This window comes from Ictidomys tridecemlineatus, chromosome 1 (assembly GCF_052094955.1).
Source record: "Ictidomys tridecemlineatus isolate mIctTri1 chromosome 1, mIctTri1.hap1, whole genome shotgun sequence".
Lineage (NCBI taxonomy): Eukaryota > Metazoa > Chordata > Mammalia > Rodentia > Sciuridae > Ictidomys > Ictidomys tridecemlineatus.
Genome location: NC_135477.1, coordinates 6,331,844 through 6,345,229, shown reverse-complemented (window position 1 = coordinate 6,345,229; position 13,386 = coordinate 6,331,844).

The following is a 13,386-nucleotide window of genomic DNA, read 5'->3' as shown; positions in this document are numbered from 1 at the left end:
TGCTGATGAGTAGGCACTGGGCTTGGATGCCAGTCCTAACAGACACCCCTGCGTGCCAGAAGGGGACTTTACGTATCTGCACTGTCAGCAAAGCTCCAGAAAAGGCAGACTAGTTAATCTTGAAACATACTTAGCATCACCTGACTTGAATGTTTTTTTTTTTTCTCTATTTAATAGTTTAAGAATGAGTCTTCAATCTTATCTTTAAAGGCAGGGGAAGCCCAAGAATTGTGTGATCAGAGACTGGTTAAAACGGAAAAGACAAAAATGGGCATGATACAGTGGACTTCAAAACTCCTAAGGGTCAATTTTGGAACAATAACAAAAAGCCGTGATAATGAGAAAGCAGAAAGTAAATTTTTAGTAACTGGGAATGAGTAACCCATATGCTTTCATATTTGGGAAGGAGAGATAACATGGAACTCACAACTTTGCAACTAGTGCTTTTTTTTCTTATGAAATATCGATAATCATGTTTTTCTGATTGTTCGAGTTAAGTAGCAAATACTACCTTTTTTTCAGACCTTATCATTGATCAAATTTCTTTTTATTTGTTTTTATTTATTTTTATTTTTAAATTTTTTTTAAATGAGGTGAATGATATCCATCCATCCATCCATCCATTCACCCATTCTACACTCTGTTTTTAGCATTTTATTTTTATTTTTTTTAAAGAGAGAGAATTTTTTAGTATTTATTTTTTAGTTTTCCGCGGTCACAACATCTTTGTTTGTATGTGGTGCGGAGGATCGAACCCGGGATGCACGCATGCCAGGCGAGCGCACTACTGCTTGAGCCATATCCCCAGCCCCTGATCAAATTTCTTGAGTGTAGGTGAGTTTGAAACGGACACACTGCAGTCAGATGTATATAGAACAGGCGTTTCTACCACTTTGCTATATCCCCAGCCTGCCCCCACCCCCTCCTTTTTGCTAAGTTGCTGAGGTTGGCCTCAAACTTGGGATCCTCCTGCCTCAGTCTCTAGAATCACTGGGATTACAGGCATGTGCCACCACGCCTGGCTAAGACTTTTTTTTTTTTATTCTGGGGAATGTAACTTATCTGAAGCCTCCATTCGTTTATTTATTTATGTTTGTTTGATTATTTATTGGTTTTTGCATTTCTGGGGATCCTACTCGGGGCCTTGTGCATGCTGGGCAAGCCCTTTCTACCCCTGGATTACATCCCAGCCCTGCATTCCATTTGATCTCAGATTTCCTGGTTTGATTCTGTTTCTCCTGGCTCCCTCCATCTCTTTGGGGGTGCATGCAGTTTGAACTCCCTATCAAAATCAGTCTCCCCTTGCTCCAGAGTCTGCATTCTTTTTCTGGGTGCCCAGATTGGGATTCAGAGGAGTGCATTGGAGGAGAGGGTCCCAGTTTTCCAGTTCAGCAGTGTGGCCTGGTGGAGCTCCAGAGCTTTAGGGTTGAGGGTGGGTGTAATTGGCACAGGTGTGACTGACTGTACAGACCGGGCAGAGACATTTTGCCTGGGGACCCAGACACTCCCCACTAACTAGGCCAGCACCACTAACCCTGAGATGCTGCCTGTCCTCCATAGGCTCCCCTTCCACAGCCCGAGGACAGGGCCACTCCACCTCCAGGGAAACCTTGTAACTTTGGGGTGCTTTCTGGGTTCCCCTGGAGGGCACTCCTATCCACTGGCCATCGATGCAGTCTCTTCCCTTGCCACCCACCAGCAGGGCAGAGAGGAAGGGAAAGGCAGTAAAAACTAGTCCATCAAACCTTGGAGGTTTCTATCACCTCTGCTCTGCACTCCTCCAAGAGAGAACAAAGTGCATTTCTCTTGAAGATCTGATGGGTTTGCTCCGAAAGATCATTAAAACCATGGGAGTGATCCTCTTTGCCGGGGCTCATAGGAGGCTCAAAGTCAAGTTAACGCTCAAAGATGCTACACCCTAATGGCATATTTTAGAAGGCCACATCCTCCTTCCTCTTTGAAAACTGATTTTGTTTGTTATGGGAGAGGATTGGTTTGAGGCATTGGAAAAGGCATCACAAATATGTGCATATATTCGTATGCTTGGAAAAAAATATCAATTATCCCTTTAATACAAATTAAGGAAAGGTTCAACACAAAAAGTTAAAAAGAAACTGTATTGAGGAAGTTCTGATTTCCATTTTGGCTTTTTGATGAATTGTAGCATCGTACAAGTTTTTACTGTAACCATGGATAGTACTTTTTGGAAATTGATAAAATACACGTAAAACCCAACCATATCAATATTCCTGAGTTAGGGCCAGGGACATTTTTCCCCTTGGGAGAGGAGGTTCAGAGGAGGCAGATATTGTCCTCAAGGGCAATTGTCACATCTGTAGCTGTGGAGTTGAGTGAGGGTTTGTTCAGTGCTGTAGAGCTGGACCCCGGGGGGGGTGCTCAGGAGGTATTTCCTGGGTAGATGGATGGATGGATACATGCGTGAATGAACAGACAGACAGACGGTTCTGAAGTGAGCTGAACCCTGATGTAAGGATGGATCAGTTGCTTAGTGAATATATTTCAAGAGATCTGAGCTGTACAAAAGTTATATATGCAAATGGATTAAGAGAATGAGAAGACTTTCAACTGAACATCTTAGTGTTGGGGTGGTAGGATTTGGGGTGATCTTTAACTTTTTAAATCTTAATTTTGTTTCATTATTTGTATAATTTCCAAAAGTAAAGGGGCTTAGGAAATGAAATCTATAGCCTACTCTGCAAAGGTTTAGAAAATGATAATATGCGTAGAATAGAGAACAGCAGAGCGCACGAGGCCTTGGTAAAAGGATTGCAGCTCGAGCCATCAGGGCGCTCTTGTGCTGGGGATCAAACCCAGGGCCTCCCCCTTGCTAGCCAGGAGCTTTACCACTGTGCTGCAGCCACAGCCCTTCTTATTACCACCCTAACAACTTCTCTATAAATCCAAATTAATTTAAATTTTTTTTTGAGGCACTGTAGAGTGAACTCAGGGCTTTGAGCACACTAGGCAGGTACCCCAGCATTGTGCCAAACCCTTTGCTCCCCAAATGATTTTTTTTAAGGAATGGGGAAAATTGAGGTCTGCAGTGTGGGGTGTTGAGTGTAAGGACTTCTTCTATTCAGGCTTTAAACGGGATGTTGTAATTCCCTCCTGCTTTCTACCTCCCTGGGAGTGGCTTTGATGTCTCGGGGAACCAAGGACCCATGAAAGGCCCATGGGACAGGTCTGCTGACACAGTTCTGCGTGGGGCCCCCGGGATAATCAAAGTCCTCTAACTGAGGTCCTTACTGCTCTGTCCCCTATCTCTTCAATTTCATTTCCAGAAAGCAACAGTTAGAGAGAAAAAGATAGTGGCCCTAGATAATAGTGGGTACTTTTATTGTGACTGTTTTGTGCAATAAAATGGACTAGTTATGTGCACTTGAGGATTTCAAGGGTCTCTGCAGAGAGTTCCTGGGAGCGGACTTCACTGGATTGTCACTCACCTGTCTCCCCTGTTCAGGGTTCAGCTCACTTCAGAACCGTGATTAGCTGGAGCTCTCGGTGGGTGCTGTCCTCAGAGGTGGCGTGTGGGAGCGAAGGATCCTGCCTCGATGCTTGGCTGCATAGCTGCGCTCACTGTGGCTACAGTACAATCACTACACGATTCATAATTAATTCTAATCAGTGAGTACATGTGCCTTTACAGATGCTTCGGCCCTTCTCAACCATGCATTAAGAGTCCTATGCTCACAGCCTGCACAGTAAGGAGTACAGACTGAGACTCTCACAGATTCAGGATTTTTTTTTTTTTTTTTTGTGCAATAAAATGGACTAGTTATGAGCACTTGAGGATTTCAAGGGTCTCTGCAGAGAGTTTTATTTTTTTTTTTTAGTTCTCGGCGGACACAACAACATCTTTGTTGGTATGTGGTGCTGAGGATCGAACCCGGGCCTCATGCATGCCAGGCAAGCACGCTACCGCTTGAGCCACATCCCCAGCCCCCAGATTCAGGATTTAACTGGCATTTGGGTTTAGAACCATCACTTTCACCGGGCATGGTGGAGATCACCTGTAATCTCAGCAGCTCTGGAGGCTGAGGCAGGAGGATGGTGAGTTCAAAGCCAGCTTCAGCAACATCCAGGCGCTAAGCAACTCAGTGAGACCCTGTCTCTAAATAAAATGCAAAATAGGGCTGGGGATGTGGCTCAGTGGTTGAGTGCCCCTGAGTTCAATCCCCGGCACCAAAATAAAACAAAACAACAACAAAAAACCCAACACTTTTATTTTTAAAACACACACACACACACACACACACACACACACACAGTGCCTGAATTCTTTGAAAAACAGTTTGCATGATCCTAGGAAAACAAAAACAGACGTGCAGATTCGCAGACACGATGAATCTGTACCGTAACATCCGGAAGAAATAAACGCCCACTCAGAAGCACGACCACTCGGTGAACTGGGAGGAGGGCCTGCTCTGAGCCTGGCCTGGCCGGACCCTTGCAGCAAAAACTTACCCCAGGGAGTAGGACTCCACAGTTTCCTGTGTGAAGGGTGAAGCTTCAAGAGAGCCCAGGGGTAGGTCTGGCTGCCCCCCGGGGATGGTGGGTGACCCATGTAGTCACACAGAGCTCGGCGCTCAAAACGGCTGCCACTTGAACAACGAGCATCACGGCCTCACGGCATGGAGCCATCCAGGTTGTGTGCCTCGTTCTGAAGGAGCGCTGCGCCTCAGGTCCCTCTGCCACTACGTGGCCAACTGAGCGCCAGGGCTTCTTAAGCCTCCAGCTTCACTGTTGGCCAACCCCCTTGGGAAAGGAACGCAGACACTGGCTGAAGCAGGCCTGTGAAGATTCAGATGGGGACGTCTCCCTGAGGCGCGTGGGTCGGGCAGCGCAGCAAGGCTCGGAGGCGAACAGATTGCCTCGTCAGTGGGTTAATCCACTTGATGGATTTACGATTTGAATGGACCACTGGGTGGTAAGTGCGGGTGGGTGGGGTGTGGCTGGGGAAGTAGGTCACTGGGGAGCATGGCCTTGGGGATTACATCTGTCCCTGGTGCCTTCCTCTGCCCACCAGCTGCCACACCTTCCACCACGATGAGGTCCTGCCTCATCCCGGCCCAGAGCAGTGGAGCCGGTTGACCATGGACTGAGATCTCTGAACCCGTGAGTCAAAATCAACCTTTCTTCTTCTACTTGTTCTTGTCAGGTATTTTACTCCCAGTGATGAAAACCTGGCCAACAGGCCCTGTCCTCGTAGAGCAGGTCCCAGGGTGGAAAAGCCTAGAAGCCTTCACCAGTAGCTTTCGGAGTCAAGTAGCAGCCTCCTGGGAGGCCACTGCCTTATGGGTCTGGCATTGACCATACCTGGGAATGTTAATTTTCCTCTAGCAGGGGAGGCTGCATGCAGACCTTCAGACACGTGACCAATGGTGAGTAAGGCCAGAGTCCGGCAGGCTGCTGTTGTCACTCAGAGGACCAGGGGTGAGGCCGTGGGGGGCGGGAGTTACTGCTAGCAATAGCCAAGTGTGGGGCAAAGATGGAGTGGGTGGACTCCCTGGGAGCTGGGCACCAGGGGAAAGATCCCTCTTGTCAAAGGAAATTATTCAGCCGCAAGTAGACTGGTTTTAGTGTCTAAAGCTCCGATAGTCACCTGCAGTTCAATCGTCTGCAAAATACCCTATTAACAGACCTTACTTCACTGAGAGTCTGTCCTCCCAGGGGAGCTCTGTACTAAAAAATAAAATGGAATTTAAAAATCCATGTGACCCTGCATTTCCCTGAAAATCTACAAATCAGGCCCATGTTTGTGGGGTCAGCTGCCGGCCAGGGGAGCCCACACCACACTTGCTAATACATTGCTCACGGCACCCTTCCTGCCCCTGGACAGCATGGCTACTTCCTTTGGGTCTGGCGTGGCCCTTGCATGTCCCTCAGGTGGTGCTGCTGGATTGGACAGGTGAAAGCCCCCGACCTCTGGCTCACCCTTGCCCTCACACTTAATTTGTGCTGCGGGAAAAAAAAAAAAAAAAAAAAAAACGAAAAACGAGGCAGGGTCTGCTAGTTGTCTTACCCGCTCCAACTTTTTTTTTTTTTTTTTTTGGTACCAGGAATTGATCTCAAGGCCACTCTACCACTGAGCCACATCCGCAGTCCTATTTTGTATTTTATTTAGAGACAGGGTCTCACTGAGTTGCTTAGTGCCTTGCTAAGTTGCCGAGGCTGGCTTTGAACTCGTGGTCCTCCTGTCTCAGCTTCCCGAGCTGCTGGGATTACAGGCCAGGCGTGCGCCACCACACCTGGCACGCACCAACTTTTCATTTCAAGATTTCTTGAATCTATAGGACATTTGAGTTACATAGTTCATGAGTGCTGCCCCCCAAGGCTGCTGACTGTTGGGGCCATGTATTGGTACCAGGCCTGTTTAATTGAGCTGTCCCCCTCTCTATGGAGAAACAGCTTCCTGAACCATTTGAAAGAATGCTGCAAACGCCCTGCACGTTACGTAGTCTAGATAAGTGCCCCCCCCCTGTATGTTCAAATCTGGTTTCCAGGGAGCCCTATGGGGAGGGGTGGGGTCTTTAAGAGATGGGCTTCATGGGAGGTCTTCAGGTCACTGGGGAGTGCCCTTAGTGGAGTAGGGGGAGCCCCGCCTCTTCCTCTTCCTGGAGGTCTTGCCCCACTTTCATTCCTGCAGCAGAACCAAAGGCACTGAGGCCAGTGAGGCATGGAGTGGAGCCTCGGAGTCTGTGTGCAACCAAACCAAACAACAACAAGAAAAAACAAACCCCAGCCATCAGAGAACACTTCTCATAGGTGACCATCTCAGGTACTGGAGTAGCAGAAAGCTAGCACAACCCCCAAATACTTTAGCTTATTTTTTAAAGAAGAAAGTCCTAAAAGCCTTAATATCTTATCACACCTATGAAAATTAACAGTATTTTTCAACACCAGGGCTGAGAACTCAGTGCAGCCCTACATACGGCCACTCTGTGTGGCTGACCTTGCCCTATTTGTTACAGGTGAACAACAAGCCGACTTTAAAAACTGAGAGCAAGTGTGTAGAAACCTTTGCAGAAAAGTGACAGGTTGAATTGAATTATTATTGAATCTAATAATAAAAATCACCATGACTATGTCTTGTATATTTTTCATTTTATTTTCCTAGAAATTCACTTTTTATTATATTTTACAAAAGCATCAGTTTGAGACACTAAAAAACAAACAAACAAACACAAACAAACAAGCCTGTTTCTTCACTGAACTTGTTTGAAAGGCACCAGTGAACACCCAGGCCATGTGCAGAGTTGCCCAACTGTCCTGAAACGTCTTTTGTAGGATGCGCCTCTGGATCCAGGATGTGCTTGATGCATTTCATGGTCACGGGCTCTGCTGGCCTTTCTTAGCAGTACTTCTTGCTTCCCTTTGGGTGGGTCCAGCTTAGAGCCAGGAGTGTAACTATCAGGGGCCCATCCAAGTTACTGTTCACAAAGCAATAGAAGTCTAAGCCCAGTGATTTGACAAACCATTTTCAAATGTCATATGAATGTTTTCTTGATGCAAAGAAAAATTATATCTGTAGCATTTTGGCAGATGATACGGAGCAGGCAGAGAACCTGTGTTCATGCTGAATCTCAGCCAAGCGAGGGGTGGGTGATGACCGGCAGGACAACCGCACCTCGGGGGTGGGGGAAACTTTGCCCAAGAAGAAAACCTTGTCTAGTTTGGGCAGCAGTGCTTCTCGGGCCTGGAGTGGGCGTCCTGATGTGGACTTGGTGCTTCTCAGATGGGAAGCAAGCATGTTTCTCTAAATCCACTCCCACTGAACAGAGCAGTCTTGGGATTGTTAGAAAGCATCACAGAAATGCCTGTCATTCATCCTGTGTGATTGTTCAACACCGGGTGTGGCACAGGTAGGGGCTTAGAGTGGATGGCCCTGGGCCTGCATCCAGGGCTGCTTCCCAGGCTGCAATCTGTGCAGGAGCAAGAGGCCTCATGCTTAGAAAGTCTCTAGGTTTACTTTAATGCTCTACAACCACCATCCTCTGGTTCTTCATACTTTTAAAACAAGGGCCTTATGCTTTATTTTGCACTAGGCTATGCAACTCTCCAGCTGGTCCTGCCCCACCACATCTGGTTGACCTACCTCTGATTGCAGCGCGGGGGCTGTGGACAGGGGCGTGCGAGCTCAGACTCCACTCTTGCAGTCCATAGATACTTCCAAAACAGATAGCCCCACATTCTGCAACCCACCCCCGAGGCTTCTCCAGCACCCGAGGATCCCACTCACCAGCATTTGTGACAGTCCTGAAGTACAGGAGAGATCACGGGTGGGAAGGGAACCTTGCAAGCAATCGTCACTAGTGGGGACAGGAGCTGGGGGAGAAATGTGCTGGGCTCCTGCCCTTGTAGAGGCAACTCTGAAATGTGTTCAGGAAACTTCTCAGAGTTCCCACCATCATTCAATGCTCCCAATGCCCCTTGCCCTCCCTACACGGACTCTCCTGCTCCTGGGGCTGTCTCCTAACAAACACCTGCACCCAGGACATGACGAGGTCCTGCTTCTGGGGGACCTGTGCTAAGACGGTCCAGGCAGGGGGTTTCAGCAACACCTACTGGGCCCAAAGGATTGCTGATAGGAGACAGGGGGATGAGCGAGGAAGCTCGAGGCCCAGGGCCTGGCACATAGTAGGAGTTCAGTCAGCGACAAGTGTGGCTTCCTGTTTCGCCTGTCTACTTTCCCGCCAGCAGAACTGACATGAGATGCAGGACCACATGTGACAGAAACGGCTAGTGTCCTGGGCTGCAGGGACAACTCACCACACACTGGGAGACTTGACAACACATCTTTATTCTCTCACAATTCTGGAAGCCAGAACTCTGGACTCAAGGTGTGGGCAGGACCACGCTCCCTCTGAGGGGTCTGGGGGAAGGGTCTTCCTTGTCTCCTTCAAGGGTCAGGCGATGGCCATTCCCCATGTGTTCCTGGGCTTGTGGATGCGGGCTCCGGTCTCTGCCTCAGTTGCCATGGGGACTTCTCTTTGGGACCTGAGCACACGTTCTTGTCTTCACCCTTAGGAGGACAGTGGTCATTGGATTAGAGCCTGCCCTAATCCTGCCCGCACCTTGACTCAGTTACATCCAAGACCCTGTTTCCAGGTAAGATCACATTCCCAGGTCCCGTGACCTGACACACCGCTAGGGGGAAGAGTTCTCCCCACTGTGGAAGACGAGTGGAAGTTATCTAAGGTGAAATGCAGAACACTCTGGAATCAGTTCATGTGTCACCTTAGCGTCACACTGTGACACCATGAGGTCTTCATGGGAAAGCCAGACTTCCCGGGTGGAGCGCAGAGATGTTTTGACATGGCCTTTTGTAAGTGAGCTGAGAATTCAACTTCTGACACAGGCCATAATCCCAACTGGGCTTTTCCCACGGAGCTATTTATAAATAGCCTCGGATGTTAATTATTAATATGTATAAAATATTTATTAAGCACTTAATTTATACCAGGTTCCTTTGCCAGGCACTAGACAGACAAAGAAGAATCAGGCACAGACTTGGCCCTCAATAAGCGCCTTGTTCACTGGACACTGGTAGTAAAAACTTGCAAATCCATGTAGGAGCACCTGCTGAATGCCTACTGCATGCACAGACAAACTGGGCTGTGAGGCCTTGCTGTCTGCCTGTCTGCCACCCAGCTGGGCTGCCTGGGGAACTGTTCCTGGGCAACACACTAACACGGTGCCACCCACGGGAGCTGTGGGGTGTGCTCGGGCTGTAAGCTGGGTGCTGCTCCTGACTCTGCCTTCCTACTGACCCCGTGGTTTGATGGATTGCAGCCTCTCTGGCCTCCCTCTCTTCCCCTGTAAAGATGAGCCAGTGAAATCGACGGTGGCCCAGGAACTACTGCCATCATCATGGTCAGCAGAACCAACCAGACTTTTATAAGCACTTACTGTGTGCCAGGAACAGACTGAACCCTTGCCACGCACCACTCCCTTTAGTCTTTGCAACTTCCTATGAGGTGTGGGTTTAATAATTGGTCCCATTTTAGCTGGGCATGCACCTGTAATCCCAGCCACTCAGGAGGCTGAGGCAGGAGGATCACAAGGCCAAGACCAGCCTGGGCAACATAGTGTGACTCTGCCTCAAAAAATAGTTGTTACTGTTTACAGATTAACAAACTAAGGCAGAGAGGGAATAGGTCCATTTCCACGGGGAGTGGAGAGTTAAAGGTTAGAGCAGGGGTCTAACCCAGTGGTCTGCCAACAGGTTGGAGCCCTTAACAAGTGTGCTGGGCCATCTTCCTGTGCGTGCGATGACTTTTCCATATTGAGAGGACTTTCAAAGGGGGCAGCAGTCCACCAGGTGGGTGGGGAGGGCAGGGGTGTGAATCTCGAGCTGTTGGGGAGGAGCGGTGGAGTCTTGTGTCTTTCCCACACCATGGCAGAAACTTGCTCCGCCTGGAGCCGCCTCTCTGCGTGTCCTCTGCAGTGGGTTCTCCTGAGCTCCTTTTGGCCTGCTCGACAGCACCTCTCCCTCTCTGTCCATGCGCTAGAGCTGGGCAGCTCACACCCGACCTCTGAACTTCCTCTAGCAACTACAGACTACCTTGCAGGATGCATTTTATGCTCCTTCACTGCTCCTGGCTTTAGCTCCTTTACATATTCTCCCCCACCAGCCCCAGTACCGGGCTGGAACCCAGGGCCTCACACATGCCTGGAACACGCTACGTCCCCAGCCTTTTAATTTTTAACTTGAGTCAGGATCTGGCTAGATTGCCTAGGCTGGCCTTGAACTTGTGATCTCCTTGTGTCAGCCTCCAAAGACATTGGGATTTGTTATGGTCTGGATGTGAGGTGTCCCCCAAATGCTCACACGGGAGACAATGCAAGAAGGTTGGGAGGAGACATGATTGGGTCATAGCCTTAGCTCAATCAGTGAATTAATCCCCGATGGGATTAATTTGGTGGTGACTGGAGGCAGGTGGGGTGTGGCTGGAGGAAGGGGTTCACTGGGGGCGAGGCTCTGGGGTCTATATTTTGTACCTGGAGAGGGGAGCCTCTCTCTGCTTCCTGGTCATCATGTGAGCTGCTTCCCTCTGCCGCCCTCTGCCGCCATGATGTTCCTTCCTCCTCACCTCCACCCTGAGCAATGGAGCCGGCCCTCTATGGATCTTCGTCCACCTCTGAATCTAAGCCTCCAAATAAAGGTTTCCTCCTCTGCAATTGTTCTGGTTGGGTCCTTTAGTCCCAGCAGCAAAAAATCCAACTAAACAGGATTACAGGCATGAGCCACTGGGCCTGCTCTGATTTTCCTTCTACTCTGGGCTGCAGATGACTCCCCTACCCACACCCCCAGACCTACTGCACGTCCTTCCCACTCTGTGTTATCTTGGGAGGGGGACCCCCTCTGGAGACAGCGATTGCCTGCTTGCCTACTGGCTTCCAGTGGGTTTGTCCCACAGGAACCATAGTCAAGCAGAGGGAAGAGGAAAGCTAGGTGAGGGCATTTATTCTCTTAGTCCCCCTCATCCTCTCCTCCTCCAATGGCCCCACCAGATTGCCTTGGACTGGCTGTGCTTTTCCTCTAAAGTCAGGCCCCCACCCCTTTAAAAAAATCATCAAGTCATGTGCAATGGCACATCTGTAATTCTAGTTACGCAGGAGGCCCAGGCAGGAGGATGGCAAATTTAAGGCCAGCCTCAGCAACGTAGGGAGTCCCCGTCTCAAAATAAAAAATAAAAAGGACTGTGGGTATATCTCAATCATAGAGCACCCCTGGGTTCAATGCCCATCACCTCAAAAGAAAGACACAAAGGAACAAAGAATGTGCCTACTGAGCATTTTACCATTTTAAAGTGCAGCATTTTAATGGTTTATAAATCACTTATAAGTTTGTGTGTTGATCATGCCAATCTAATTCCAGAATATTTTTATTACCCCCAAAGAAACCTGGAACCTATCAGCAGCCTCTTTGCGTTCTTCCTCCCCTGAGCCTCTGGCCACCACTAACCTACTTTCTGACTCTGCATTTACCAGGGCTGGGCATTTTGTATAAATGGAGACATAACATGTGGCCTTCCGCTCTGGCTCTTTAGCCCAGTGTGTCCAAGGGCCGTCCAAGTAGCAGCTGTGTCCCTGCCTTGTTCCGCACAGGCGTCCTTTGGAGACCGTGCACCCCCTTCCTGGGTTCTGGTAACTTCTTCCTTTCCCCTCTCTTTGGGCTGGGCATGGTAGGACCCCCAGGCTGCTGCACGATTTTGGATCTGGTGGGGTCCCCTGCACCCATGTCTTTGGAGGTAGATCCCCCTCACATCATCCTATTTGGGAGGGGTGGGCTTGTGCTCCAGTGGGTCCCGTCTGAGACCCAGCCTCTGTGCAGGTGTCTGTATTTCCTATGGATTGTCATGTGGGAGTCACATGCTTTTCCATGATGAGCTGGGACCAGAACAGTCCTGACCAGGTGCCTACGGTGCCGTGCTGGGTGTGTGGCCCGTTCTCATGCCTACCAGTTACCAGGCAAGTACGTGGGTTTAAGATTCTCGGGGGGTCTCGCCCCCTCCAGCCCTGCTGGTTCTGGAAACACCGGTCAGGGAATGTCTGCTCCCCGGTGGCATTTTGGAAGCGGCCACGTTCACTTGGTTCACATCCATATAGAGGAAACTTCTAGTGGATGTCTGCGTTGAAAAGCGGCTGTGACTGTTGGGTTCACACGAAGACACACGCGGGAAACTTGCGAAGCCTTGATGGGGGCGGGGGGATGGGCAGCTGACACAGAGCCATTTTCTTGCTTTCATCTCGTCACCACTGGTGGCTGGGAACAGGCCATCCAGCCTCTGCCTACTCAGGAGGATTCTCAAAAGAGTTTTCAGTAAATTTCATTTATTAACAAGGAACTGCTCTACTAGAAAAGAAGAAGAATAACATTTGCAAATAACCTCCTATTACTTAAGGCTTTGATTTTTGCTGTATTATGGAAGAATTGGCAAGAACAGCAGCGTAAGACAATGCGCTCCAAAGCTCAGGACCAAGAGGAACAGGCAAGGGTTTCTTAAGCCTGTCACTCAAACCCGAGGGCTTCTTTCTGGAGCAATCTTTGATGTGAATGTCCCAAATCCAACGGTCATTTAAATCTTAATGATTACACTCAGGAGCCAGGCAACTGTTTACAACACGAAAGCCCTACAAAATAAGGACTAGGATTTCAATGTTACTGGCCAGAGAAGAAAACTGAGGTCAGCATGTCCAGCTCAGAGCCATTTTATCTCAAAGATAGTGTTACTGCCAGACGTAGTGGTGCATCCCTGCAATCCCAGAGACTTGGGAGGCTGAAGGGCGAGCTCAAGGTCAGCCTGGGCAACTTGGCCAGACCCTGTCTCAAAATAAAAAATAAAAAGGATTGGGGTGGTG